Source organism: Magnolia sinica, chromosome 3, assembly GCF_029962835.1.
Source record: "Magnolia sinica isolate HGM2019 chromosome 3, MsV1, whole genome shotgun sequence".
Lineage (NCBI taxonomy): Eukaryota > Viridiplantae > Streptophyta > Magnoliopsida > Magnoliales > Magnoliaceae > Magnolia > Magnolia sinica.
Window position 1 is genome coordinate 125,973 of NC_080575.1, and position 26,227 is coordinate 152,199.

Here is a 26,227-nt window from a genome sequence, read left to right on the forward strand (position 1 = left end):
TGACTAGTACTAAAAATCATACTTGTTTCAATGACTTGACCCATTTTAAGTCGGAGGGCTACTTTTTCAGTGATCCAGACCATTCATATACATATGGCGGGAAGGCCCATATGTGTATGACTTGTTCTAAAAGTCCTATTTGTTTGAACGACTCGCCGACTTTAAGACCAAACTTTACATATGGCTAAGTTTATTTCATGTCGAAGAAGGGGTAACCCGACTTGTACTCAATTGTCAAAATCCTTGATATGGAGGACTACTTTCAGTGATCCACCGATATGTATATGACGAGTTCTAAAAATCATAATTCTTTGAACAACTAGGCCAATTTAAAGTCGAATGGGTACTTTTCAGTGATCCAAACCATTCATATGTTTGGGAGGAAGGCTCGTATGTGTATGACCACTTCTAAAAATCTTAGTTATTTAAACGGCTCGGCCTATTTAATGCCAGAGGGCTACTATTCAGTGATACAAACAATTCATGAGTTTGGGTGGACCTGTATGAGTTGTTCTAAAAATCCTAGTTGTTTGAATGACTCGGTTGATTTTTAACACCAAACTTTTGTTATGACGGAGTTTATTTCCAGTCGAAACGGGATAAGGATGCCCGTACTTAATTGGTCATATTCTTAATATGGAGGGCTACTTTTCGGTGATCCAAATCAACCAGGGGAGGTGGGACTAGGCTTGTATGTGTGTGACTAATTCTAAAAATCATACTTGTTTCAATGATATGATTGATTTTAAGTCGGTGGGCTCCTTTTTAGTGATCCAAACTATTTATATGTCAGGGGGAAGGCCCGTATGTGTGCGACTAGTTCTAAAAATCATACTTGTTTCAATGGCTTGGCCAATTTTAATTCGGAGGGCTACTTTTCAGTGATCCAAACCATTCATATGTTTGGGAGGAAGGTTTGTATGTGTATGACTTGTTTCTAAAAGTCCTATTAGTTTGAACGACTCGCCGACTTTTAGGACCAAACTTTCCATATGGCTAAGTTTATTTCATGTCGAAGAAGGGGTAACCCGACCTGTACTAAATTTTCAAAGCCATTGATATGGAGAGCTACTTTCTAGTGATCCACCCATATGTTTATGACGAGTTCTAAAAATCGTACTTGTTTAAACAACTCGGCCAATTTCAAGTCGGATGGGTACTTTACAGTGATCCAAACCATTCAGATGTTTGGGAGGGAGGCCCCATGTGTATGACTACTTCTAAATATCATAGTTATTTAAACGGCTCGACCTATTTAATGCCGGAGGGATACTATTCTGTGATACAAACAATTCGTGAGCTTGGGGGAGAACCTGTATTTGAATGACCAATTGTATAAATCCTAGTTGGTTGAATGACTTGGTCGATTTTTAACGCCAAACTTTTGTTATGATTGAGCTTATTTCAAGTCGAAATGGGATAAGTAGCCCCGTACTCAATAGGTCGAATTCATAATATGGAGAGCTACATTTCAGTGGTCCAAATCAACCAGGGGACGTGGGACTAGGCTCGTATGTGTGTAATTCTAAAAATCACACTTGTTTCAATGATATGATCGATTTTAAGTCGTTGGGCTTCTTTTCAGTGATCTAAACCATTCATATGTCTAGGGGAAGGCCCGTATGTGTGTGACTAGTTCTAAAAATCATACTTGTTTTAATGACTTGGCCCATTTTAAGTCGGAGGGCTATTTTTCAGTGATCTAAACCATTCATATGTCTGGGAAGGCCCATATGTGACTAGTTCTAAAAATCATACTAGTTTCAATGACTTTATGGCTAGGTTTATTTCATGTCGAAGAAGGGTTAACTTGGCCTGTACTCAATTGTCAAAATCCTTAATATGGCGGGCTACTTTCTAGTGATCCACTCGTATGTATATGAAGAGTTTTAAAAATCATACTTGTTTGAACAACTTGGCCAATTTCAAGTCTGATCGGTACTTTTCGGTGATACAAACCATTAATATGTTTGGGTGGAAGGCCCATATGTGTATGACCACTTCTAAAATTTTTACTTATTTGAACGGCTCGACATATTTAATGCCGGAGGGCTACTGTTAGTGATACAAACAATTCATGAGTTTGGGTGGAGGACCTGTATTTGAATGACCAATTCTAAAATTCCTAGTTTATGGCTAGTTTTATTTCATGTCGAAGAAGGGGTAACTTGGCCCGTACTCAATTGTCAAAATCCTTAATATGGTGGGCTACTTTCTAGTGATCCACCCGTATGTATATGAAGAGTTCTAAAAATCATACTTGTTTGAACAACTCGTCCAATTTCAAGTCAGATCGGTACTTTTCGGTGATACAAACCATTAATATGTTTGGGTGGAAGGCCCATATTTGTATGACCACTTCTAAAAATTTTACTTACTTGAACGGCTCGACATATTTAATGCCGGAGGGCTACTATTTAGTGATACAAACAATTCGTGAGTTTGGGTGGAGGACCTGTATTTGAATGGCCAATTCTAAAATTCCTAGTTGTTTGAATGATTCAATCGATTTTTAACACCAAATTTTTGTTATGACCGAGTTTATTTCAAGTCGAAACGGGATATAAGTATGCCCGTACTCAATTGGTCGTATTCTTAATATGGAGGGCTACTTTTCAATGATTCAAATCAACTGGGGGAGGTGGGACTAGGCTCGTATGTGTGTGACTAATTCTAAAAATCATACTTGTTTCAATGATATGATCGATTTTAACTCGAAGGGCTCCTTTTCAGTGATCAAAACCATTCATATGTTTGGAAGAAGGCCTGTATGTGTGTGACTGGTTCTAAAAATCATACTTGTTTCAATGACTTTATGGCTAAGTTTATTTCATGTCGAAGAAGGGGTAACTTGGCCCGTACTCAATTATCAAAATTCGTAATATGGAGGGCTACTTTCCAGTGATTCACCCATATGAGTATATGAAGAGTTTTAAAAATCATACTTGTTTGAACAATTCCGCCAATTTCAAGTCGGATGGGTACTTTTCGTTGATACAAACCATTAATATGTTTGGGAGGAAGGCCCATATGTGTATGACTACTTCTAAAATTTTTACTTATTTAAACGGCTCGGCCTATTTAATGCCGGAGGGATATTATTTAGTGATACAAACAATTCATGAGTTTGGGAGGAGGACTTGTATTTGAATGACCAGTTCTAAAATTCCTAGTTGTTTGAATGACTCGATCGATTTTTAACACCAAATTTTTGTTATGACCAAGTTTATTTCAAGTCGAAACGGGATATAAGTATGCCCGTACTCAATTGGTCGTATTCTTAATATGGAGGGCTACTTTTCAATAATTCATATCAACCGAGGGAGGTGGGACTAGGCTCGTATGTGTGTGACTAATTCTAAAAATCATACTTGTTTCAATGATATGATCTTTTTTAAGTTGGAGGTCTCTTTTTCATTGATCCAAACCATTCATATGTCTGGGAGGAAGGCCCATATGTGTATGACTTGTGCTAAAAGTCCTATTTGTGTGAACGACTCTCCGACTTTTAAGACCAAACTTTGCATATGGCTAAGTTTGTTTCATGTCGAAGATGGTGTTGCCCGGCCCATACTCAATTGTCAAAATAATTAATATGGAGGGCTACTTTTGAGTGATCCACCCATATTTATATGACGAGTTCTAAAAATCATACTTTTTTGAACAACTCGGCCAATTTCAAGTCGCATGGGTACTTTTCAGTGATCCAAACCACTCATATGTTTGGGAGGAAGGCCCGCATGTGTATGCCTACTTTTAAAAATCTTAATTATTTGAACGGCTCGGCCTATTTAATGTCGTAGGCTACTATTCAGTGATACGAACAATTCATGAGTTTAGTTGGAGGACTTGTATTTGAATGACCAGTTCTAAAAATCCTAGTTGTTCGAATTACTTGGTCGATTTTTAATACCTAACTTTTGTATTGATCGAGTTTATTTCAAGTCGAAACTTGATAAGTAGCCCCATACTTAATTGGTTGTATTCTTTATACGGAGGGTTACTTTTTAGTGATCCATGTCAACCAAGGAAGGTGGGACTAGGCTTGTGTGTGTGACTAATTCTAAAAATCATACTTGTTTCAATGATATGATCGATTTTAACTCGGAGGGCTCTTTTCAGTGATCAAAACCATTCATATGTATGGGGGAAGGCCCGTATGTGTGTGACTGGTTCTAAAAATCATACTTGTTTCAATGACTTTATGGCTAAGTTTATTTCATGTCGAAGAAGGGGTAACTTGGCCCATACTCAAATGTCAAAATCCTTAATATGTAAGGCTACTTTCCAGTGATCCACCCATATGTATATGAAGAGCTTTTAAAATCATATTTGTTTGAACAATTCCGCCAATTTCACGTCAGATGGGTACTTTTCGTTGATGCAAACCATTAATATGTTTGGGAGGAAGGCCCCATATGTGTATGACTACTAAAAATTTTACTTATTTGAACGGCTCAGCCTATTTAATGCCGAAGGGCTATTATTTAGTGATACAAACAATTCATGAGATTGGGTGGAGGACCTGTATTTGAATGACCAGTTCTAAAATTCCTAGTTGTTTGAATGACTCGATCGATTTTTAACACCAAATTTTTGTTATGACCGAGTTTATTTCAAGTCGAAACGGGATATAAGTATGACCGTACTCAATTGGTCGTATTCTTAATATGGAGGGCTACTTTTCAATGATTCAAATCAACCGGGGGAGGTGGGACTAGGCTTGTATGTGTGTGACTAATTCTAAAAATCATACTTGTTTCAATGATATGATCGATTTTAAGTCGGAGGTCTCTTTTTCATTGATCCAAACCATTCATATGTCTAGGGGAACCCCCGTATGTCTATGACTTGTTCTAAAAGTCCTATTTTGTTGAACGACTCGCCGACTTTTAAGACCAAACTTTCCATATGGCTAAGTTTATATCATGTCGAAGAAGGGGTAACCCAGCCCGTACTCATTTGTCAAAATCCTTAAAATGGAGGGCTACTTTCCAGTGATCGAGCCACGTCTATATGACGAGTTCTAAAAATCATACTTGTTTGAACAACTCGGCCAATTTCTAGTCGAAGGCCCGTATATGTATGACTGGATCTAAAAATTTTACTCATTTGAACAACTCGGCCTATTTAATGCTGGAGGGCTACTATTCAGTGATACTAACAATTCATGATATTGGGTGGCGGACCTGTATTTAATTGACTAGCTCTAAAAATCCTACTTGTTTGAATGACTTGATCGATTTTTAGCACCAAACTTTTGTTATGACAGAGTTTATTTCAAGTCGAAACGGGACAAGCAACCCCGTATTCAATTGTCGTTTTGTTAATACGGAGGGTTACTTTTTAGTAATCTAAATGAACTGTGGGAGGTTGGACTAGGCTTGTATGTGTGTGACTACTTCTAGAAATATTAGTTATTTGAACAGTTCGGCCTATTTAATGCCGGAGGGCTACTATTCATTGATACAAACAATTCATGAGTTTGGGTGGAGGACCTGTATTTTAATGACCAATGCTAAAAATCTTAGTTGTTTGAATGAATCTGTCGATTTTTAACACCAAACTTTTGTTATGACGGTGTTTATTTCAAGTCGAAACGGGATAAGTAGGCCCATACTCAATTGGTCGTATTCTTTATTTGGAGGGCTACTTTTCAATGATCCAAGTCATCAGGGGGAGGTGGGACTAGTCTCGTATGTGTGTGACTAATTCTTAAAATCATACTTTTTTCATTGATATGATCGATTTTAAGTCGGAGAGCTCCCTTTCAGTCATCCAAACCATTCATATGTCTGGGGGAAGGCCCGTATGTGTGTGACTAGTACTAAAATTCATACTTGTTTCAATGACTTGACCGATTTTAAGTCGGAGGGCTACTTTTCAATGATCCAAACCATTCATATATTTGGGAGGAAGGCCCGTATGTGTATGACTTGTTCTAAAAGTCCTATTTGTTTGAATGACTCGCCGACTTTTAAGACCAAACTTTGCATATGACAAAGTTTATTTCATGTCAAAGAAGGGGTAACCTGGCCTGTACTAAATTGTCAAAATCCTTAATATGGAGGGCTACTATCCAGTGATCGACCCATATGTATATGACGAGTTTTAAAAATCATACTTCTTTGAACAACACGGCCAATTTCAAGTCGGATGGATAGTTTTCAGTGATCCAAACCATTCATATGTTTGGGAGGAAGGCCCGTATGTGTATGACTACTTATAAAAATCTTAGTTATTTGAACAGCTTGGCCTATTTAATGGCGGAGGGCTATTATTCAGTGATACGAACAATTCATGCGTTTGGGTGGAGGACCTGTATTTGAATGACCAGTTCTAAAAATCCTAGTTGTTTGAATGACTCGGTCGATTTTTAACACCTAACTTTTGTGATGTCCGAGTTTATTGCAAGTCGAAACGGGATAAGTAGCCCCATACTCAATTGGTCCTATTCTTAATATGGAGGGCTACTTTTCAGTGATCCAAATCAACCGGGGGAGGTGCGACTAGGCTCGTGTGTATGTGACTAATTCTAAATATCATACTTGTTTCAATGATATGATCAATTTTAACTCGGAGGTCTCCTTTTCAGTGATCCAATCCATTCATATGTCTGGGGGAAGGCCCGTATTTGTGACTCGGTCGGTTTTTAACACCTAACTTTTGTAATGTCCGAGTTTATTTCAAGTCGAAACGGGATAAGTAGCCCCATACTCAATTGGTCCTATTCTTAATATGGAGGGCTACTTTTCAATGATCCAAATCAACCGGGGGAGGTGGGACTAGGCTCGAGTGTATGTGACTAATTCTAAATATCATACTTGTTTCAATGATATGATCGATTTTAACTCGGAGGTCTCCTTTTCAGTGATCCAATCCATTCATATGTCTGGGGGAAGGCCTGTATTTGTGACTTGGTCGATTTTTAACACCTAACTTTTGTAATGTCCGAGTTTATTTCAAGTCGAAATGGGATAAGTAGCCCCATACTCAATTGGTCCTATTCTTAATATGGAGGGCTACTTTTCAGTGATCCAAATCAACCGAGGGAGGTGGGACTAGGCTCGTGTGTATGTGACTAATTCTAAATATCATACTTGTTTCAATGATATGATCGATTTTAACTCGGAGGTCTCCTTTTCAGTGATCCAATCCATTCATATGTCTGGGGGAAGGCCCGTATTTGTGTGACTAATTCTAAAAATCATACTTGTTTCAATGACTTTTGCCGATTTTTAGTCGGAGGGCTACTTTTCGGTGATCCAAACCATTCATTTCTGGGAGGAAGGTCCGTATGTGTATGACTGGTGCTAAAAGTCCTATTTGTTTGAATGACTTGCTGACTTTTAAGACCAAACTTTGCATATGGCTAAATTTAATGTCGAAGAAGGGGTTACCCGGCCCGTACTCAATTGTGAAAATCATTAATATGGAGGGCTACTGTCGAGTTATCCACCCATATGCATATGACGAGTTCTAAAAATCATACTTGTTTGAACAACTCAGCCAATTTCAAGTCGGATGGGTATTTTTCAGTGATCCAAACTATTCATATGTTTGGGAGTAAGGTCCGAGTGTGTATGACTACTTCTAAAAATCTTACTTATTTGAACGGATCGGGCTATTTAATGCCGGAGGGCTACTATTCAGTGATACGAACAAGTCATGAGTTTGAATGGAGGACCTGTATTTGAATGACCAGTTCTAAAAATCCTAGTTGTTTGAATGACTCGGTTGATTTTTAACACCTAACTTTTGTAATGACCGAGTTTATTTCAAGTAGAAACGGGATAAGGAGCCCCCTGCTCAATTGGTCGTATTCTTAATATGGAGGGCTACTTTTCAGTGTTCCAAATCAATCGGGGAAGGTGGGACTAGGCTTTTATGTGTGTGACTAATTTTAGAAATCATATTTGTTTCAATGATATGATCGATTTTAACTCAGAGGGCTCCTTTTCGGTGATCTAAACCATTCATATGTATGGGGGAAGGCTCGTATGTGTGTGACTGGTTCTAAAAATCATACTTGTTTCAATGACTTGGCCGATTTTAAGTCGGAGGGCTACTTTTCAGTGATCCAAACCATTCATATGTCTGGGAGGAAGGCCCCTATGTGTATGACTTGTGCTAAAAGTCCTATTTGTTTGAATGACTTGCCGACTTTTAAGACCAAACTTTGCATGTCGAAGAAGGGGTTACCCGGCCCATACTCAGTTGCCAAAATCATTAATATGGAGGGCTACTTTCCAGTGATCCACCCATATGTATATGACGAGTTTAAGTTTGAACAACTCTGCCTATTTCAAGTCGGATGGGTAGTTTTCAGTGATCCAAACCATTCATATGTTTGGGCAGAAGGCCCGCATGTGTATGACTTGTGCTATGTATGACTTGTGCTAAAAGTCCTATTTGTTTGAACGACTCGCCGACTTTTAAGACCCAGCTTTGCATATGGCTAAATTTATTTCATGTCGAAGAAGGGGTTACCCGGACCGTACTCAGTTGTCAAAATCATTAATATGGAGGGCTACTTTCGAGTGATCCACCCATATCTATATGACGAGTTCTAAATATCATACTTGTTTGAACAACTCGGCCAATTTCAAGTCGCATGGGTACTTTTCAATGATCCAAACCATTCATATGTTTGGGAGGAAGGCCCGCATGTGTATGACTACTTTTAAAAATCTTAATTATTGGAACGGCTCGGCCTATTTAATGCCGGAGGGCTACTATTCAGTGATACGAACATTTAATGAGTGTAGTTGGAGGACCTGTATTTGAACGACCAGTTCTAAAAATCCTAGTTGTTTGAATGACTCGGTCGATTTTTAACACCTAACTTTTGTAATGTCCGAGTTTATTTCAAGTCGAAACGGGATAAGTAGCCCCATACTTAATTGGTCGTATTCTTTATATGGAGGGTTACTTTTCAGTGATCCATATCAACCGGGGAGGTGGGACTAGGCTCGTGTGTTTGTTACTAATTCTAAAAATCATACTTGTTTCAATGATATGATTGATTTGAACTCAGATGGCTCCTTTTCAGTGATCAAAACCATTCATATGTATAGGGGAAGGCCTGTATGTGTGTGACTGGTTCTAAAAATCATACTTGTTGCAATGACTTTATGGCTAAGTTTATTTCATGTCGAAGAAGGGGTAACTTGGCCCGTACTCAATTGTCAAAATCCTTAATATGGAGGGCTACTTTCCAGTGGTCCACCCATATGTATATGAGGAGTTTTAAAAATCATACTTGTTTGAACAATTCCGTCAATTTCAAGTCGGATGGGTACTTTTCGTTGATACAAACCATTAATATGTTTGGGAGGAAGGCCCATATGTGTATGAATATTTCTAAAAATTTTACTTATTAGAATGGCTTGGCCCATTTAATGCCAGAGGGCTATTATTTAGTGATACAAACAATTCATGAGTTTGGGTGGAGGACCGGTATTTGAATGACCAGTTCTAAAATTCCTAGTTGTTTGAATGACTATAGATTTTTAACACCAAATTTTTGTAATGACCGAGTTTATTTCAAGTCGAAACGGGATATAAGTATGCCCGTACTCATTGGTCGTATTCTTAATATGGAGGGCTACTTTTCAATGATTCAAATCAACCGAGGGAGGTGGGACTAGGCTCGTTTATGTGTGACTAATTCTAAAAGTCATACTTGTTTCAATGATATTATTGATTTTAACTCGTAGGGCTCCTTTTCAGTGATCAAAACCATTCATGTGTATGGGGGAAGGCCCGTTATGTGTGTGATTGGTTCTAAAAATTATACTTGTTTCAATGACTTTATGGCTATGTTTATTTCATGTCGAAGAAGGGGTAACTTGGTCCGTACTCAATTGTCAAAATCCTTAATATAGAGGGCTACTTTCTAGTGATCCACCATATGTATATGAAGAGTTTTAAAAATCATACTCGTTTGAACAATTCCACCAATTTCAAGTCGGATGGGTTCTTTTCGTTGATACAAACCATTTATATGTTTGGGAGGAAGGCCCATGTGTATGACTACTTCTAGAAATTTTACTTATTTAAACGGCTCGGCCTATTTAATGCCGGAAGGCTATTATTTAGTGATACAAACAATTTCTGAATTTGTTTGGAAGACCTGTATTTGAATGACCAGTTCTAAAATTCCTAGTTGTTTGAATGACTCGATCGATTTTTAACACCAAATTTTTGTTATGACCGAGTTTATTTCAAGTCGAAACGGGATATAAGTATGACCGTACTCAATTGGTCGTATTCTTGATATGGAGGGCTACTTTTCAATGATTCAAATCAATCGGGGGAGGTGGGACTAGGCTCGTATGTGTGTGACTAATTCTAAAAATTGTACTTGTTTCAATGATATGATCGATTTAAAGTTGGAGGTCTCTTTTTCATTGATCCAAACCATTCATATTTTGGGGAAGGCCCGTATGTGTATGACTTGTTCTAAAAGTCCTATTTGTTTGAACGACTCGCTGACTTTTAAGACCAAACTTTCTATATGGCCAAGTTTATATCATGTTGAAGAAGGGGTAACCCGGCCCGTTCTCAATTGTCAAATTCCTTAAAATGGAGGGCTACTTTCCAGTGATCCAGCCATGTGTATATGACGAGTTCTAAAAATCATACTTGTTTGAACAACTCGGCCAATTTCTAGTCGAAGGCCCTTATTTGTATGACTATACAATGATAGTGGCTTTTAATTGTTCGTTCTGATGGATGTTTTTAAATGGCGGTTAATTTCAATGAATGAGATGTATGAAGGTATACACAAATATATTTATGAGGTCTACCAAAAATTCCAATAGGTGATAGTATGTACAATAATAATGCCCTTTAATTGTTAATGGGGAAGAAACTATGGGGAAGATGATTAAGTACCACGTCTATTCTTTTGTATAAGGTCATCAGAGCCCACCATGGACGACAATGTTCGCTTGACTTGTGGGAAGAAAGGGTGTGCTGGCAATCAATAATTTGCAAAGAAGATCCCTTACCCTCCCTAACATATGTATAATGTGTATGGGAGATGCTGAGTCAATTAATCACCTCTTCATTCATTGCATGTTTGCTTGAAAGATGTGGGACTACTTTCTCAATGCTCTCCATACAAGCTTAGGTGAAGCCGAATTCTGTTGTGGACCTTCTGTGGTCATGGCGTTTAAGAGGGGTGGGAAAAGTGGGGAAAGCTTTGTGGAGATTGCTTTCATATAGGAGATGTTTTCAGAATTGTAGTTCTTCGCATGTTGTGGTCGTTAGGGAAATTAAATGTATTTTTTGGGTTGGGCTTCTTATGTAAAGCCAGTTAATCCTGCTAATCTCTCACATGTTTTTTAATTGTGTAGGTGGGTTGTTTTCTTTTGCGCATTTCATGGGCTTTTTAATGAAGCTCTCTCAAAAAGAAAAAGAAAAAAAGAAGAAGGCAATTTGAAATGAGCCATAGCTAAATTCTTTTGTCGGTTTTAGGTTTTACTTAGACAAAAAATACAAAACGAAAAATAAATAGGAAGGACATAAATAAAGAAGAAATGTAAATAATAGAAAAAAAAAAAAGTAAGAAAGTATGAAGAATCTAAACTAAAAATGATTTTCAAGCAAGATTTCCTAGTAGGTGAAAACTAAATGCCCCAAATTTGTTGTTGGAATGACCTTTTATCAATAAATGAAACTCCATATATAGATTAACTTATTAATCTCTAAAAAATAGATTATTTGAAAATACCACTTATGAATGATATTTTTGTTCGAGGCAAACTAATCTTCATGCTAAGTGTCTTTCCTATTTTGGGATACTCTTGATCTTAGTAGGGTTTGACAGTTTACGCATATAACTAATTACACCCTAAGCACACAATACACAACTTCACTAAATGTTGAATATCATTCACCTCCAACAGAAGGATAGTCAAATACATAATCAAGGATGAGCCTACCCCAATCATTTTTTCTCATTTTACTTAGATCTTCGAAAGATGTGAGGTTTCACTTCTCAAAAGGAACGGGGACAGGGACACCCTGTTGTTATAAATAAATAAATAAATAAATAAAAAACTTCCCAAAACCCGTTATGAGTTTGGGTGAATGGCTTTAGTCATGGGTTTGCTCCCCATAGACATGAGTATGATTCCCCTCTCCGTGGATTAGCTATCACGAGTTGGGGCGAATGACTTTGGTCGTGGGTTTGCTCCTCACAGACATGAGTTTGATTCCCCTCCCCGTGGATTACCTGTTATGAGTTTGGGCGAACGACTTTGGTCGTGGGTTTGCTCCTCACAGACACGAGTTCGATTCCCCTCCCTTTGGATTACTCGATATACGTGGTGTAATTGGGGAAGGTTTTTTTTTTTTTTTCCTTTTCTAATCCCCACATCTGAAGACCCGCCACACCCGACCCGACGCAATGCCGACTTGAGTCGACTTGGTACCTGTGACCGGGTCGGACTCAGTTTGGATTAGTCTAGGCCAAACCTGGACTCAGATCGGGTCAGGCATGCTGGACTTGCTTACCGAGTTGGGTCGAGTTCGGATCAAGTCTATTTCAAAACTGGGTTGAGTCGGGTCAACCCTAACTTGGTCCGACTCGACTCGTTGCTCTATTCTACACGTGTATCAGGGAATCCTCGAAGGGGTTTATCATCGGGTTAAGTCGGGTCAACCCTAACTTGGTCCGACTTACGCCTGTCCATTCCTTTCTAGCTTGATCCTGCTCCTATAGGCATATGCTCATGCCGCTTAACGACTGATTTCAATTCCCTCCCCGTGGATTTGTCGATGCACGTGGTTTGTAGGTGATTGTGTGCATATACAAGGAATGGTCTCGCCTTAAATGGACGGGGACACCCTGTCGTTATAAAAAAGAAAAAAAAAACCTTCCCAAAACCCATCACGAGTTTAGGTGAATGGCTTTGGTTGTGGGTTTGCTCCCCATAGACACGAGTGTGATTCCCCTCCCCGTGGATTACCTATCACGATTTGGGGCAAACGACTTTGGTCGTGGGTTTGCTCCCCACAGACACGAGTTTGTTTCCTTCATGTGGATTACCTGTTATGAGTTTGGGCGAATGACTTTATTCGTGGGTTTGCTCCCCACTAACAGGAGTTCGATTCCCCTCCCTGTGGATTACTCGACGCACGTGTAACTGGGGATTTTTTTTTTTTAAAAATAATCCCCACTTCCGGAGACCCACTACACCCGACCCGACTCCGTGCTGACTCGACTCGGGTGCTTGTTGACCGACTCTGATTGCCTATAAGTTGTTCGTTCAACGAAAAAGTTCATCTACATCCCCTATTTGAATTAAAAATTCTGCCTTTCCTCTTATCACTTCGCTCCTTCCCCATGATCATTTTTAGGTTTTGGTTTGTCCTAGACGATCGGGTGAGGTCCCATGAATATGTGCATATTGCTTACTTTCTATTGGACTATCTTCAATAGGCAAAATCTCACACCACTTTACACAAGGGTTGATTAGTCGTGGAATCAAAGTAATAATCGTCGATCTTTAATTAGGATCAAGACAAATAAGAATGGTCAAACTCTTACCTGAAGATGAAGTTAGGCTTGGATTAGGAAGCCACTCATAACAAAATGTTTTTTTAGCTGAAAATATTGGAGCATCATTTAAAATAGACAAATTTTATGCATCATCTTCAAAAGGATTCTGCACCAGAATTAAACACTAGGAAAATTTTAATGATTAAGAAATAAATTGATAAGAAGAATACCAAAGGGCGATCTATGCTAAAATAAAATCAATACATCAAAGCCTTTGATCCGTATATTCTAATCTATACTTTCCATTCTCAAAGTGGCTAGGGGAAAAAATTTAGAAATCGAGTAAGAGGATTATGGTATCTGTCAATGGTGGATTAAATATTAAACTCTACAATTCTATGAGTAAATTTAGATCAAATTAGTTAAAACTTTGCTAGTATCGAAGTCCTCATATGGGTAGACGATATTACCTTGTATAAAAATTGCTTACTCCAAGTTTGATTCCCCTCCTTGTGGATTATTCGTCACGAGTTTGGGAGTACGTCTTTGGTTGTGGGTTTCTTTACCTAAAACACGAGTTCGGTTAGGTTCCCCTTCCCGTGGATTACCTAATGCGCGTGGTTGGCAGGTGATTGTGTTCTTTCGCAGGGAATAGTCTCGCCTTAAAGGGGCGGGGACACCATATCGTTATAAAACAAAAGAAAATTCTAAATTTACAAGTGTGGTGTTTGTCATCGTTGCTATAGCTAATTTAGAACGGGAAGAAAGAGTACAAAAAAGAGAAAAGAAAAGACTTGAAGGAGCTTAGAAAAATGAAGAGAGCATAATGGTAAGTTTTTAGATGCTGAACTTTACATAGAGATTAACTTTAAAGGGAGCTTAGAAAATATATTACTTTTGACACTAAGGAATCCAATGGTTTGTTGGTTATTTCACATCATAATGGTTTGAATAGAAGACGGATCCCCTGTGATATTGGAGTCGTCCATGTACCTCGCCAATCACCTGCGATTATGCGGTATGATTCTTCTCACAGGTGACTACTCCACCTGCTCTATATCTCTGTCCGTGCGTCTTAGCCTTCATGCCCTGCCCGCTCATGTGGCCATGCCCAGCATGCCACACACGTGCAAAGCTGGAATCTGCTACAGCCACTACAGCTCCACCTGTTGAAGTGCTCCCTATCAACCTGTAAAGATTACCGAGTCGTGCTTTCATGATAACATGTACTTTAAGGGCACCATCAATACTCGTGAATTTGCATCCTTTTGCCTCAAGTACACCAAGAGAAATCAAATTCTTCTTCAAATCAGGAATGTGCCTGACATCAATCAAGGTACGCTCCACCCCATTAAACATCTTGATGCGCACCGTACCAACAGCCACAATATTGTAGGCAATGTCATTGCCCATAAACACCTGTTTACCATCGCACTCCTTATGGCTGGCGAACCAACTCAAATGAGGAGTCATGTGAAAGGATGCCCGTGTCTAGAATCCACTTGCACTTACAATCATCATATGAGCTACTGATTGTAGACACAGCTAAGACATCACCATCATATCCACTCGTTCCATCTAACGTGGCAGTGTTGGCCTCCCTGTATGAAGCCTCAAGTCTTCTTTCTTATATCTAGGATTTGTACAATCCTTCTTCACATGTCCTCTCAACTCACAATTCTAGCACTTTAACTTACCTTTGCCTTTGCCTTTGCCCATGGACCTAGTTCTTGACCCTGAAGATCCTGTACCTTGCTTAGAATTCATGTCCCTCGTAATCAGTGCATCGGAAGATGTCCCCATGTCGTTGTTACGCTTTCTCATGGCCTTCTCTTGAAGAGCTGAGATAACGGTGTCGACACTCAGGGTTTTATTTATGGTGCACATCGTGTACTTGAATGACTCATACGATGTCGGACGAGAATTCAACAACATACATGCTTGTTCTTCATCCTTCATAACTTCCTCCATATCCAACAATTTGCAAACCAATTTATTAAATTTGCTAATGTGGGCCTCCAGATCTCCACCCTCTGCCATCTTGAAGGTATACCACTGTGACTTCAAGTGTAAGCGATTTTCAGATAATTTTTTCGCATAGACATTCTCTAACTCTAACTTCACCCACAAGTTAGCCGCAGTTTTCTCCCTCATGACATTGTAGAGAACCTAGACATAAACGGATGGAGGCTAAACCATTACTATCAAGAGTCTCTCATTCTTCATCTTTCATAGTCGGTTTCCGCTCCTCAAGAGCTTTAACTTCGCCTTGCTTGGTTAATAGACTAATCATCTTAATCTTCAATACCTCAAAATTATTTTTGCGTGAGTACTTCTCAATGTCAAACTTAGTGTTTCCCATTATTGCTAATCCTGTAGATTCAGATCTGTGCCCCAACGATTTCTCTTATACCACTGGTTTTGACCTGCAGAATCACACAGATATGGATCTAGGATAGCAATCCAAGAGCACCAAGCAATCACAAGAAACACAGAGATTTAATGTGGAAAACCCTTGCGGGAAAAAACCACGACACAAAGCGATGGAAAATTCCACTATGAAAGCACATATTACAAAGATAGAGGACTAACCCGGCTAGAGCAATCCTCAAACCTCATCTTTTCTCCAACCCTTGAAGCCCTAGAGCCCCTTTAGAAACCCTAAAACCCTTTTAGAAATACTTAGAACCTCTTAGAATACCTCATAGTCCTGTATTCACCCCTCTTTATAGACTTAGAAACAAGAGAACGAAACAGGAAACAAAATTCGCAGAATTTGCGTTTCCGCAAACGAATCTACGTAAACCTTCGATGACATCGAAAAATGACAAAAACAGTCCAGCAACCAAGGCTAAAAATACCGAAAAAACTCGATGGCATCGACCGGCTTCGATGTCATCGAACCCTCATGTCAGATTAAAGACATCTCTGACAACAACATTCCACTCTGACAATTAGACATGTAATCTCATCACATTAGTATCAAGGTCAAAAAAATCAGGCTGACATGTGATTTAGGTGGGCCACAACAACGGAAATAGTTGGAATAAAGACATCCCCTTGATTTTTATGGGCCCACCATGATGATTATATAAAAACCACTCCAACAATTAGATTCCAAACCAAAATTTAAGCCAAGGGGCCTATTAGTGATTCTGGTGGGCCACACAAAAGGAAGAGGTGTGCATTGCCTTGTATGTTTCAAATTGTATGGTCCACCTGAATCACGGATGGGGCTGATTTGCGCACCTTAGACCTAGCATGGGCGACGCACCTGAATCAAAAGTTGTGCCAATTGGATAGGATTGTCCACCCTTAAAGATATGGTCCACCAAAGTTGTGCCCCACTTCGTATTGTATCTTCCAACAATTGGATAGGATTGTCCACCCTTTTGGAATGGGTGATTGTGACCTTTTGATATTTGGGCATGGGTTCGACATATGTTACAAATGGGTTAGACTGGGTTAGGTTGGGTTGGGTAAGGGGCTCCCCTTACTCAACCCATTGAAAAATCCAGTTAGAGTTTTGGACCTAGACCTAGAGGTGTACACGAGTCAAGCCGAGCCGAGCTTTGCCCAGCTCGTGCTCGACTCAGCCAGTAGATCGTTCCAGTGCGAGCAGAGTTCGAGCTAAGTTTTCGGATGTGTTCCACTACTCGGACGGACACTACTCGCCGGAAAAAAAATGGAGAGAGTGGAGGAGAGGACTCACTTTGGAAGAGGAGATCGTCCGGACAGACGCTGGAAGAAAGAATGTTGCCGGGCGGTGGAGAACAGTGAGCGTATTGGGTGAATGGACGGCCGATTTGGGCGAAAGGGAGGGAGAAATGGGTTAGGGATGCTAAGTTGGGCGAATGAGGGTTTTTTTTTTTATATTTAAAACCCTTATATATTCACTTAAAACTCGATCCAAGTCGAGTCCGAGCCGAGTCGAGGTGAGTCGAGTTAGGTCCAGTTCGGACTTGACTCGAAATATTCTGAGCTCCCAAAAAAAGGCTCGACTCGGTTCGAATAAAGTTTCGATCCGAGTCGAGTCAGGCTTTTTCGAGTCGAGTCGAGCGAGTTACTAAGCTAACTCTGCTCGTGTACAGCTCTACCTAGACCCGACCCATTAAAATTTGGGTCCAGTCTAAGTTGGGTCAAAATCAAAAGCAGCCAATGATACTAGCCTCCTAACCCAAATCTAACCCGTTTATCACAAGAGTCGCATAAGGGTTGGTAGGGTTGTCAATGGGCACCAAAAGCCAAGGGTACCCAAACCTGAATTTAACGAGTTCAGGTCCAATAAATTGGACCCGTTAAGAAATCAAGTTCGGTTTGGGTCTAGACAATGGGTTTATCCATACTTTTCTTTATTTTGTTTTAGATTTTTTGTAGGGCCTGACCCATTTACTCAAATGGCTATATTCTAGCCTGCACTTGACCCACTACTCAATCAGCTTGGTCAAAACCTACCTCAGAAGCATGTTGGGCCAGTTGAACCATGGGCCAGCCTGACCTAGGCTAAATCTGGCCTAGGCCCATCAGCCCAAGCCCATTTAGGTAGGAACTCGAAATCCACATGTCCATATGCCCACCAACACCATATGTCCACCACACACACATCCAAAGAGTAGCCATGGATTGTTGAGAAAACATGTCCCTCATGGATGTTGAACAACTACCTATATCACAAAGCAAAGCAAGAGGCTGGGGCAAGTTATAAAAAAAAAAAAAAAAAAAAAAAACCCCGTCTTCAAGTCAACCCAATTTGTGATTGACGAGAGTAGTCACCTAAAGTTTCCTCTTGCCATTTTTAAAAGTAAAAGTCAGAAAGTGAGGGACATGTCTTTAAGTTCCTATTTCCATTTCAAATCACATTATGAAACCTTGGAAATACAACTTGAATTGAAGATACTTAAACAAAAAAATGTCTTTAAGTTGAATTCAAATCCTAACCACCATTATTGATGACCACAATACATATACAGGTCAAAATGAGCACAACCATCCATAAAACATTCCCATAACCACAATACATATACAAGTCAAAATGAGCACAACCATCCATAAAACATTCCCATAAGTCATAGATCAATTTGATGGGTAAGCAATCATCTATAAAAAGGCTCTGGTTGAAGAGGAGATCAATCATTTAGCTTCTTATAAAGATTTTTTTTAAAATTTATTATTATTATTATTATTTTGTTTTTATAAATGAACTTGTTTTGAAAGATTCTCTACCATCCTCCCTCTTCCTTTGATATTTAAAAAAGTCCCATGTTTTCTCTTTTGTGGTCATTGTCTCAGTTGGGTTGCACTAGCAAAACCTAAGACTGATTTCTAAGTCTAGTTCAAAATTTCAAACTAGGTCTTAGACACAAATCAAGTTTGAATTCTAGCTTGCAGGTTTTGTTTAAACTAGTAAGCTTATTACATAGTTCTAGTGAAGAGATAGGAGTCCATCAACTTTTAGAGAAGTCGTTAAATTTTTTAATGCACAATGCGACATCTTCTAATATTGCTCATCATTATTTTTGTGATTTTATTTTCCTTGCACTCAGTGTCCAATGCCCATCTTGTAACTGTTGTTCTTTTTTACTTCCGTGGTTTCATTTACAACCATGACAGCTTTAGGAAGAAGGGAGTCTACTAGAGCTGATGGACCCATGGCTAGGAACATTACCTATAAGAAGAAGTCAGATACATATGAAAATGACCCTCTTCCACACCAAAGCAGCATCCAAGCTATAGCCTTCATGACTAAAGTTGTAGCTATGCTCATGAAACACTCAAGATTCAATGAGAAGGTGCTGAAACCACCATGCATCATAGAGGACTTGGTGGGGACTGGCGGGGTCTTAAAAGCCCCAAATTCCAGAGTATTAAATAATTTCCCACATCTCCAATAGGAACTTTAGCGGCTCAACGATAGACAACAGGTAGTTGTTTGACACCTAGGAAGACAACACAGTCATTCAGACATTGCATGCAGGAGAGCCCAGCAGCACTTCAAGAGAGCCTAACCGGTTATACCCGAGGCCCCGACATCTGGTTCATACACTAGATAGCCATTGACTATAGGTCCATTGGCCCTGAGAATATTTTGAGTTGACCAAAATGTTGTTCTGTTATCGAGCCGCAAGCCGCATTTCAACCCGCTGTCCAAATTTTAATATATGAACTTAAAATTAAACAATTTGAGAAATTACAATTATGTCCTTATTTTATCTGGCAGTGGGCCATCATCGAGTTTTCAAATCCGTTAGGTCCGAGAGCCTAACCGTTGTAACCGTAGTCGAGTTACGGAGTTACTGGCGAAAACGGCATGTCAATAGGACACCCGGATTGTAAGTTATGAATAAATATGCACTTGTATATTTTGATAAAATAACTCAAATGACCTTGATGTTTTTAAAATCCTTGGAATACTTTAGTTCAAATTACTTAAATAACATTGTTATATTGTTACCATAAGCTTACACTTCTCAAAAAAAAAAAAAAAACACATCACAAAATACCTCCCAAACCTTCTTTTTAGACAAAAACTAATTTTAAAACCAGTTTCAAGTCCATAAAACATAAAAATCCTCTTTCAACAACCCATTTCCAGCACTCTCTTTCTTGTTGAGTTTGAAGTTGAGAAGAAGAAAAAGAAGAAAAGGAAATAGAAGCTGAGTTTGAGAGTCAATCATCTGATTGTTACAAGTAAGTGCATAGATTAGGAGCACGCATATATGTGCATTGGGTTTTCCTTGAAAACCCTATTGCTGAATTTTATGATTTAGTTGGTTTCTCCTTGAAAACCCTAGAAAAACCTTGGCAACGGTAATAATTTTTATCACTCTCTTGAATCTACTTGTTTGCCAAAAAGAATATTTTGCAGACCCAATGTTTCTACAGTTATCTTATGTGGATGTGAGTTTAAGGTAGTGACCAGTTGATTGAAGCATTATCTTGCATTCTGTTTGATTTCAGTGGTAATTTCATCTTCTTTGTTTCAAATTCAGTACTCGGTGGTAATTTTTGTTTTCCCATGCCAGTTGCAACATAATTATATTTTGGGGAATTATCCTGTTGGGAGGGATGGTGCTGTGCAATCGTTTGCATTGCAAATTTTGGCTGAGTTTGGATTTGTTGGGAGTCCAGAAACATGCACATCAGTAATTTTATGTTTTTTGAGCATAGGTTTATCTTTTAACCATGGGTAAAATTCAGGTCAGGGTGTGGGCTATTTACTAGTCAGGTCTTAAACTCAATCCATTCCGTGAACCTATAATAAGTTCATCTTCTTTGTTTCAAATTCAGTACTTGGTGGTAATTTTTGTTTTTCCCATGCCAGTTTATATTTTGGAGAATTATCCTGTTGGGAGGGATGGTGTTGTGCAGTTATTTGCATTGCAAATTTTGGCCGAGTTTGGATTTGTTGGGAGTCCAGAAACATGCACATCAGTAATTTTATGTTTTTTGAGCATAAGTTTATCTTTTAACCATCGGTAAAATTCAAGTCAGGGTGTGGGCTATTTACTAGTTAGGTCTTACTCAATCCATTCCGTGAACCTGTAATAATCCTAAATATGCCTGGATTTGGTGGTGGCCACTGCTCAAGCATGGTCCATTTGCCACCTTCCTTAGAGGGGTGACAGTGGGTCGGGTTTGGCCCTGTTCAGCGTCAGCCCATGCCCAACCCATTTGCTAGAAGGGCCAAGAATTTTAGCCCAATCCTAATTCATGACCCATGACCTTGTGACCCAACCAAACTTAAAATTCACCAAGCACAATCCCAACCTTGTGACCCAACCAAACTTAAAATTCACCAAACACAATCCCAACCTGACCCACTGAACTGTAAATAGGTTGCGCTCGAATGACCTGACCCACCACACCAAAGACCTTTGTATATCCATTGATTCTTTCACTTTGTAAAGAAGAAAAACAAGCCCTCCTTTCTATTTCATTTTATTATATATATGAAATTCAAAAGATTCTTTTGATTGCTTGCTTGATTGATGTGGAGAAAGTACAACCCTACTGAACATTGAATTAAGTCAAATTTTTAGTTTTGTGAAGTATGCTTTGAATGCAAGAGGATATTAGAATAGACATTACCTGATTTCTGTCAAAACTTTCAAATTTGTTGAAAGATTACCATGCTGGCTAAAAGAAATATAAGATTATTCTAAAGTCCAATTTTCACGATTGCAATTGTTTGATCTCCCAATGTTTCTCTTCATATTTTCCAGTTGAAGGAATATGCATTTATGTATGGGCATTGTTTTATAGAGATCCTTTCCGCTAACTGAAGAAGAGTATCTACCGAGGCTTGATGATGTTGCAAACACATTGAAATGCTGGGGAGCTGTCTCACATATTCGGAATAGGCTCACCAAATTGAAGGACCGGCCTCGGATAGGAAAGGTAAAATTACCAAAATAAAAAAATAAAAAATGCTGGATATGTGCTTGCTAAAAGAAACTTCATGATGAGACTATAATGGTTCTTTATTTTTTCAAGATATTTTCTTCCATTTAAAGTAAACTAGTCTGGTCCATATGGTGAAGAGTCAAATTCATTGATACTTTGGACGAGGATGGTGAATGATGATCCATATGCACAACATGTGGCATACATGTATTGATCCAAACTCAAATCATGGGGCCATCTTTAGATGGGGCGGGGCCTCAAATTCAGATTGTTTGGGAAATTGTAAGTTTTAACCTCTTACTAATGGAAATTTATTCTTTGAATTTTCTTCATTCCTTAATTTTCATTTTAGAGTCCATTTGACGATCACCAATTAGATGGTTTCGTTCAGCGTAATATTTGAATCATGCAACATCTAGAACTAGGCCCAGGATTGGAAGCTTTGGATAGAGGTGCACATGTTTGTTGCATGTACAGTGGCTGCATGCACAAATGATGGATTATTGGATGTATCAAATGCCTCTTCCAATTCAATTATGTGACTAATTTTATCTTCCTTGTTGTAATATCATATGAGTAATCATCATCATCATCTTCTTCTTCTTTTTCTTTGCAAAGATAAACTAGCTTCTATTAAGAAACTAAAATAGGAGTACAACAAGATATTAGTCCAGCTAGCATCGCCTAAAACTAACTTTTATTAAGGAACTAAAATAAGAGTACAACAGGACTTTAATCCAGATTCCAGCCAGCATCATCTTGGCCAGGCTAACATAAACACCTTACACCCAACAAACATGTATCACCTAGGTATCTATGAGATCAAACACCATATTGTCTTGATGCTCCTTGTTTGGTATATATGTCTTCCAGTATTTTAAATAGCTCTACTATGTAGTGTGTAGCTTAAACTGCGTAGCGTAGCATAGCCTCAACGATACGTAGCTCATGAAAATAGCTTAAGTCGGATATGGCCTATGCTACATCATAATTTGCATATGCTACGCGTTATGTAGATTATGTTACACGCTATGTAGCTCACATCATGTTTTCAATGATTTGTTACATTTTTCCATTTCCAATAAAAATTAACCTTTGTAATACTTTTAGTAAAATAATATAAATAACAACATTAAATTAGTTTCATTGCTCTTTCTTTACCTTTATACTTAATCATTGCCCTTTCCTATTACTTTTGGTTGCATTTTGTTGCATCAAATATCTTGAAATTTTGTTAAATTTCATTATTAATCAATCTAATCTGGTATAGAATATCATGACATTGGTGCAATCAAGCGCCTTAATTAAAAATCTAGAAGTTGTGTGTAGCTTATGTAGCTTACGTCTCACAGTTCAAAGGGGTGAACGCTATGCTACACGCTATTCGCTATTTAAAACACTGAATAGGAAATGCTAATGTCCCACCTTCATTGGGAGGTTAGCAACATCCTTGGCACTATTAAATGGCACAAGGATGACCAATCGTCCATTTGGACTGTCCATTCCCTCATACAAACATGGGCAACCCATGGTGCAAAAAGAACACCAATTGGATGATTATAAACATCCAATTAATATATAGCATGGAATGAATAAAAGAGGCCTGGTAGCGGTGTTGCTGCATTTTCTTTTCTTGGAGGTAGGTTGTTCTAGTTCCTCTGTTGCATATTTTGGGCTATCTGGTGTTGTATAGTGTGAGGCCTGGTATTGTTGATCTATTGGTGATGATCTGTGGGGGTTCTGAATGGATGGTGGTTGTATTGCTGACCACCATTTGAATGTTGTAAGATATCCTTGGCTATTAATTGGTTGAATGTGGAACTTTGCTGCATTTTTGTTCTCAATCATGCATTGCTGACCCCCATTTGATGGGTTAGGGTTTTCCCAATCTGTTCTATTAGCTATCCACCAAAGGCCGATCATATCAACAGTTCAGCTCACTGAAAGATGGACCCCACGTCTACCAACAATGGATTTAAGTAGCGATTTTGAATTGTGATTCACCTGGGGACCGAAACCTGACGACTTGCCCCAACTTGGTCCGTTCTGGTCCTGTCTCAGTGTGCTGACTAATTTCATTTCAGTTTGAAAACTGATGTGACTTGGACAATGCCTGAGTCGTATTGGATGATTTTTTCAGACCATTGCGCCAACTGAGAATCCGAGCACCTGTACTAACTCTAGCCCGAGTAGTGTATATTAAAGAGATTGTTGTGAATTTGTAATCATGTCAATGGCTAGGTACCTCCATACTCATATCCAGATCATGGATATCCCGTAGTTATGTTTTATATCCTCCAATCAACTTGATCTTTGGTCTTTGCCCCATTCACTGCCACAATAGCTGAGCGAACAGTTCAGATCTCATCCACAATTCTCCACATGTATACAGTACAGTGGTCCTTGCAGCATGAGATTTGCCACATGTTCCATTTCATGCCATAAATGACTAAGTGTCAGTAAGTTAAAACTCTAGTAAGATCAGTCTTTTCATTGTGGACGTTCATGATCAAACAGTCTCTTTTCATAATCATGTAATAGTCATAGCTTTTTTATTATTTTATTTTCTTAACCTATTACTCTGTTTGTTCTTTGTGATTGATTCTATCTTTAACATCTACTAGTTTCTACTGATTATATTAGGACCTGTTTGTTAACAGTGAAAAATTTTACTTAATGCGGAATCTGGAAAACACTCGACATTAAGTGTTGTTTGTTAAACAATGAGATTGGTGAGTTCGACAGATTGAGATGATAAACAATGAGATTGTTTGCTCTCTCTCTCTCTCTCTCTCTCTCTCTCTCTCTCTCTCTCTCTCTCTCTCCTTGTCAAAGGGAAGGTTTACCTGAAGAAGAGGACAGTGGAAATTACTGAATTTTTTAAATCTGATTATCTTATGTGTTAGGCTTTTTGACTATTCTTGAGAAATGGGATCCTTTGTTTGGATCTTTGTTGCTGGCTAGGTTTATGACGAGATGTGAATAGTCTTTAGAGTTGAATGTTTTGGCCTGAGTTTGTGCGATTGAGACACATTTTTTTGTTCTTTTTGTCTGTTTTGCTGAAATGGATTTCTTTGATTTGTTAGAATTCTTCAGAAAGTTGAGTCTATCAGAATTGGGTAGTATAGATGCTGAATATTTTGTTCAATTCAGTGAAATGTGTTTTTTTTTTTTTCAAAGCCTTTTTTTATCAGGTTTATCTGATGCAGAGTACAATTCTATTCTTTCATTCAAAAGAAAGAATGCAACCTATTTTTTGCTTCCAGCTAGATTTTTTAGTACGGGAGGCTTTTGATTGGCCTTAAATTGTACTAGTAGACGGTATCTTAGTTAGAAAGAAGGTTAATGTGATGTTGGAAGTTGGATATTTTGACTGTAGGCATTTAGGTAGAAAATAGAATTCTAGAAGTATGCCTTTAGTTGTATAAGCAGGTGGGTGCATATATGATATAGTTGTTGCAATAACCTTGAAGAATCCAACACTGGCTTCAATAAAAACTCTTCAAAACCCCCATAATCTCTAATGCACCTATCCGCTTCGCTGCATCTCTCCATTCAATTCTCTTCTTGACAGTGTTTCTACTGATGGTGACTCTGTTTCTTACTATAACTCACTACTGTTATCAAACTCCATCGTCCCTTTCTTCTTGGAGAGCACTTCCTTTACAGGTGTTGTACCCTTTTAAACCAGTTCCAAAAAAACGCCGACTCTCTCTCTCTCTCTCTCTCTCTCTCTCTCTCTCTCTCTCTCTCTCTCTCGTAGCGACTCTCCTCTCTCCCTCTCCCTACTTCCTGTTGGACATAGGCCAATGGGGCCCACTAGTGGGTGGGTCCCATGAGTTTAGGCCTCTTTCGACCTCTTCCTTTCAGTTGGATTTCAAATTCAAAATTGAATTTGGTTTTAGATGGGGAGATAGGGATAAGACTGGATAACTTTTGATCTCATCTAAACTCTCATCCTTTCCCATAAATAGGATAAGGCTCTCTCGTCTAAACATATGAAAAATAACAAGAGTAAAAAGAAGGAATAGTGGTACATAGTAATTTATCCATTTAGCTTGTCCTTGGGACGATCTAAACCATAGATTGTGATACGAGGCCATCTATACCGTAGAGTTAGAGGGGTGATTAGACCCATCTGCTCCAGTAGTGAATAGGTGGGCCGCTGGATCTGGACTGTTCATCTTCGGCTTCGTGAAGGTTCCATATCGTGTAGATCGTCAAATCTTGAAGGCTCACACTTCTGCACTTCCTATTAGTGGTATTAGAGCATTCAACGGTGGATCTCTTATTTAATATTTTCATCACAAA

The 26,227-nt window shown here is 38.8% G+C and overlaps 1 long non-coding RNA gene across 1 annotated transcript in view; it reads left to right on the forward strand.

Moving 5' to 3' along the window:
* LOC131239169 (uncharacterized) overlaps window positions 1–22,248 on the forward strand; it is an 84,401-nt gene extending 62,153 nt beyond the window's left edge. The window contains exons 4-5 of the long non-coding RNA XR_009168073.1: window positions 21,736–21,910; window positions 22,007–22,248. This is a non-coding gene — a long non-coding RNA (uncharacterized LOC131239169). The remainder of the gene's footprint in view (window positions 1–21,735; window positions 21,911–22,006) is intronic.
* Window positions 22,249–26,227: the final 3,979 nt, after the last annotated feature.